General features: G+C 43.4%; 1 pseudogene; it reads left to right on the top strand.

The window, feature by feature from the left end:
• Positions 1 to 225: 225 nt before the first annotated feature.
• LOC102845864 lies at positions 226 to 874 on the top strand (annotated as a pseudogene).
• Positions 875 to 5,767: the final 4,893 nt, after the last annotated feature.

Below are 5,767 nucleotides of genomic sequence, written 5' to 3'. Positions count from 1 at the left end.
ATAATAAAAAAAATGCAAAAAATAATCTATCTGAGTAGTAGTAGAATAAGCCCTAGTGGTGCAGCAGTAAAAATGCTTTGTTGCTTGAGCTCACCGGCTGCTGTGAGGGAGAAAGACATGGCTGCTTCTGTTAAAATGACAGCCTTGGATTTGAATTGCGCTTCCACCGTCTTTCCATCCCTCAGTCAGACGGGGCCCAGAGATGCTTCTGGAAGAACCATCACGATGGCCGCCCTAGGAGAACCCCAAGTCCAGTTCAAACTCGTGTTGGTGGGTGATGGTGGTACTGGTAAAACAACGTTTGTGAAACGTCATCTGACTGGTGAATATTCGAGAAGTATGTAACCACCTTGGCTGTGAAGGTCCATCCCCTCGTGTTCCACACCAACAGAGGACGGATTAAATTCAATGTGTGGGATACAGCTGGCCAGGAAAAATTTGGGGGACTGAGGGATGGCTATTATATCCAAGCCCAGTGTGCCATTATGATGTTTGATGTAACATTGAGAGTTACCTACAAGACGTGCCTAACTGGCATAGAGATCTGGCTCAAGTATGTGAAAACATCCCCACTGTGTTGTGTGGCAACAAAGTGGACATTAAGGACAGGAAAGTTAAGGCCAAATGCATCATTTTCCACTGAAAGAAGAGTCTTCAGTACTATGATATTTCTGCCAAAAGTAACTACAACTTTGAAAAGCCTTTCCTTTGGCTTGCTAGAAAACTAATTGGAGACCCTAACTTGGAGATTGTTGCCATGCCTGCTCTTGCCCCACCAGAAGTTGTCATGGACCCAGCTTTGGCAGCACACTATGAGCACGATTTAGAGGTTGTGCAGACAACTGCTCTCCCGGAGGAGGATGACGATCTGTGAGAGAACGAAGCTGGAGCCCAGTGTCAGAAGTCTAGTTTTATAGACAACTGTCCTGTGATGTCAGTGGTGCTGTGTGTTTGCCACTTTATTATCTAGCTAAGCAGAACATGTGCTAATCTTTGGGATGCTGAAGGAGAGATGAATGGGCTTCGGAGTGAGTGTGGCAGTTAAAAAACCTCTTCATTTTTTGGACCTGCATATTTAGCTGTTTTGGAAGGCAGTTTCCTTCTTGAGTTTCAAAATCAAGACTGCTACGGTGAAATCACAATATTCCGTGGTAAAATCTTATTTGTTACTGTCATTCCCATTCTTTTTGTTTAGAATCAGAATAAAGATGTATTTCAAACATCTAAAAAATAAATAAATAAAAAAGGACAGCCTTGGAAACCCTGGGGCAGTCCTCCCCATCGGTCGCTCTGAGTCAGAACCCTCTTGATGGCAGTAGGGATTTTTGGTTAATGAAATCATGATGCACAGCCCTTTGCCTGCAAAGAGCAGGGTGCTTGGTAGTTCCCCCTCTAGATGGTCACATGCTCATGAGACACTGTTTCACCAATTCCAGGACACCTTGATTACAACACGCCATTATTTTTTTGTGCCACTAAGAAAGAAACAAAAAGTTAAGCCAATTAAATAATGCACTGCTTTTATTACTTAGGATGTTTCTATCCCCCCCCCAGAGTTATTTTACCATAAATATTCTTTTGTGTTCATAAGTATATGTGTGAATGAGAGGGAGAGGGGGTCAGGGTGTGAATGTGAGAGGTTACAGTGAGCGTAGAGAGGGACCGTCCAGGGCAGAAGGGCAGAGTGCCTGGGCACTGGAACTCTTCCCCTTATTTCATCTCTCCTCCCCAAGTGTTCTCTGCAATAGATGCCATCATCCTCATCCAGGACAATAAAGAAACAGCTTTATGAGATGTCAGAACCTGAGCCCATTGCTTCAGAACCTTCTGAGGAAAAAGGCTATTGTCATTTAACTGACTGCTATCAAGCTGTTTCTGACTTAGAGTGACTAGGAGTTCCCAAGGCTGTAATCTTTATGGGAGGAGATTGTCTCTCTGACCTTTGGGTTAGCAGTGCAATTCTCAAGCTCCTTAATCTTCACTTCAGGGGGGTAAACATCAAAGGTCATGGATTGATTTTTAAAATTTTCTTTAGCTACCCATCGTTGGATTAGAAACGACCCACCTGCAAAACTTGGTGGCTATGAACATCATTTACTCTCTCTCCTGGCTTGCTGTTGCCTGGGCAGGTCTATTATGGGGCAGGTCCTCTGCCATAGGCTAACTCAGCTTGTTCACATGGTCTGAAGGTGTTCAGCAGCAAAAGAGGGCAAACTTCAGTGTCTGAGCACTGTCCAAGCTTCTGTTGGCATCATTTTACAAAATAGACATTGGCCAAAGAAAGTCATATGATCAAACCTAGATTGAAAGGGGAGAGACAAAATCCACCTGTGTTTCTAGGAGAGGCTATTCCTTGGAAAAGGATATCATGCTTGGAAGGGTGAAGGGTCAGCAAAAGAGAGGAAGACCCCCACCAAGATGGATTGACACAGTGACTGCAACAGTGGGCTCTGGTGTGTCAGAGACGATGAGAACGACACAGGATAGATAGGACAGGATTCAGACCTGCTTTTCATTGGGTCACTATGAATCATAATTGACTCGATGGCACCTGACAACAATTGATGGGAGAGGAGATCTGGTGGCTTAGTGGTAGGGAATTGCAATGCCAACACAAAGGTATGCAGTTTGAATCCACCAGCTGCTCTGCAGAAAAAAGATGGGCATTCAATTCCCATGTGATTTAATGCCTCTGAAAACATGCTGGAGGGTCATCAGTGGGTCAATTCAGGCTTGAAGGTGCATCACAACACTCATGGGAGGAGCTACAAATTATGACGGCATTTGATGATTTTTGGCATAGTTTATTTTGAGCACTTTCCGACCTTGAGGATCCTCTCCCAGCCCTGCATTGATCCAGGTTTCCAGAAGCAGCTCACCAGACCTTTCTTCCTTGTCTTAGTTTGGAAGCTCTGCTCAAACCTGTCCATCATGGAGAACCTTAAAGGGATCTGAAATACCTGTGGCATAACTTTCTGCTTCCTAGTCATATGCAAGTCACCACATGTGAGTCACCATCTCTAGCACTACAAGCTTAATGGACATGTGGTGGACGCGGTACATAACAAAGCTAAACCCACTATCATCAAGTTAGTTTCAACTCTTAGTGACCATCTGATTCCTGAGGCAGGAATCTTTGCAGGAGGCGATGGATCCTCCTTCTCTGAAGAAGCAGCTGGTGGAGAGGAACCATCAGATTTACAGTTAGCAGCTCAGCATGTGTGCGCTACAGAAATGGAGAAAGGTTAGTGACTGAGATCACAAGGCAACAGAGTCACATTTTTTTTTTTATGCGTGTACCGTCAAATTGGATCTGACTGGTACAGGAGGCGACTGTTCCTCCTTCTTCAGCAGAGCATCTGGTGGATTTGAACCGTGCACTTCTGGGATTGCAGTGCAGTTTCCTGCCACTAGGCCACCAGAGCTCGCCCAGAGTCACAGTTTTAAAATCCTCTAAGGAAAGCAGGGAATACCAGAGGAATGTCTGTCTATGTTTCATTGATTGTGCAAAGGCATTTGACTGTGTGGATCATAACAGTCTGTGGCTGACTTTGAGAAGAATGGGAATCCCAGAACACTTGATCTTGCTAATGTCAAACCTATACTTGGACCAGGAGGCAGTTGTCAGAACAGAGCAAGGAAACACTGCATGGTTCAAAATTGGGAAGGGCGTACGTCAGGAATGTGTCCTATCTCCATACCTTTTCAACCTATATGCAGAACAGATTATCTGGGAGGCTGGGCTGTATGAGGAGAAGTGTGACATCAGGATCGGTGGAAGATTCATCAACAGTCTGTGTTATGTAGAGGACACGACCCTGCTTGCTGAAACTGAGGAGGACCTGAAGCACTTGCTGCAGAAGGTCAAGGATTGCAGCCTTCAATAAGGATTGAGGCTCAGTGTCAAGAAGACAAAGATTCTCACCACTGGGCCAATGGACAGCATCAGGATGGACAGTGAAGAGATTGAGATTATTAACAGCTTTAGTCTGCTTGGCTCCATAGTCAACAGTCTTGGCACCAGCAGCCAGGAAATGAAAAGATGTATTACAATGGGAAAGTTTGCTATTGGGGATCTCTCCAAAGTACTGAAGAGCAATGGTGTCACTCTGGAGACTAAGGTGCACCCGATACAGGCCATGGTCTTTGCAATCACTTGCTATGCTTCATAGAGTTGGACAAGGACTAGGGAGAATAGAAGGAAAATTGATGCCTTTGAGCTGTGGTGGTGGAAAAAAGTATTGAATATACCATGGACTGCTAAGAAAACGAACAGGTTAATCCTGGAGAGGGTTAAAACAGGCTGCCTTGGAGGCAAGGATTCTAAAGCTTTGTCTGACATACTTTGGACATGTTGCAAGGAGGGACCAGTTCTTGGAGATGGACGTTATGCTTCGGAGGGTGGAGGGACAGCGCAAGAGAGGAAGACTCTCTATGAGGTAATTGATTCAGTGACTGGGGTAATCAGATGGAGTGTTGGAGACAGTAAGATTGGCACAGTACAGAGCAGGGTTTAGGGCTGTTGTACATAAGGTTGCTATGAGTTGCAGGTGACTCGACGACATATAACAACAACAAAAAGGACTAGAAAGTATTATTTGAACCAAACAGCTACATTAGGTGTGTTTCTAGAATTGAGGTTACATACAAAGTTTTTGTATTTGCTGGGGGATAAGTATTGAAGTACTATAAAATGACATAAGTCTGTGATTTGCTTTAAACTATTTCAGGCCTGGGTGCACAGAAACATACCCACGCCAAAGAACTAAAAATATTAATAATTGATTGATTGATTAACAGAAAAAACTAGGGGAGGTTTACATCCAGAATCCATTTTGGGAAGGGAGGAGAGAGGAGCAAAGCTTGACAGATGAAGAGAAAGAATATCCACAACGGGAGTTTGGTGAGACCTTGTGGATAACTGCCTTAACCAATTGGGATTAATGACAATTGGAATTAAAATTTTTTTAAGAGGAAAGAAAATTCATGAAAGTCCAAAATCAGAGGCACTTGGCTTGTTTATAAGTAATATAGCCTCAAAGCAGAGTCGTAACTCCATTTTGAAGCCTTAGCATTAGTCTAGGATCCCTGCTGGGGTTTTAAAAGTTGCCTTCCCAATGGACAGCTCCTTTATCTTGATGGCTGACCTGGCCGTATGCACTAAAGTTAACATTCCTTTTCTCTGAGGTCTGGCAAGGAAGGGTATCTAATGTCCCAAAGATCTTGAGATATATTATAACCAATAAACCTTTACAATGGACCCCCATAAACAGCCATGCTTGAGGAAGCAATTTTACTGATAGGGTAATTGAAGAACTTTTCGTGTAGTCTGTCTGAGCCCACCCTGCAGTAAAATGAATGTATACCTTTGACCAATCATAAGAGTTCATGTGTGTGTTACAATTCTATCTCGATGAAAGTCTCACACAACATATCCCGTCTTTAACTGCTCTGATGGTCTGTCTTTTATCCAGTTATGAACATTATGATCACTAGTTCCTGGTGAAACAACCTAATAATATATCCTTTCTTTGCCATCCAGCTGCACACCCATTTTCACTTCTGTGACAATGGACAAATGTCCCAATTCAGATGATCTCTATCCCTCAGGACACTTAATTTGCTTTTATTTAAGCAGACTGTAATGTTGGTCTATGGCAAAAGAGAAAACAAAGCAAGTATAACTCTGTCTTACTGATGCTTGAGTATGTGATGGATGTACTATTATGTGTGTGGTTGAATCATCTTTTATAATATTGTGCACAGC

This window comes from Elephantulus edwardii, unplaced genomic scaffold (assembly GCF_000299155.1).
Source record: "Elephantulus edwardii isolate Elephantulus edwardi_28Jun2011 unplaced genomic scaffold, EleEdw1.0 scaffold00113, whole genome shotgun sequence".
In the NCBI taxonomy this organism is placed as follows: Eukaryota; Metazoa; Chordata; class Mammalia; order Macroscelidea; family Macroscelididae; genus Elephantulus; species Elephantulus edwardii.
The sequence above is the reverse complement of the archived record's forward strand: the minus strand, read 5'-3'. Positions and strand labels throughout refer to the sequence as shown.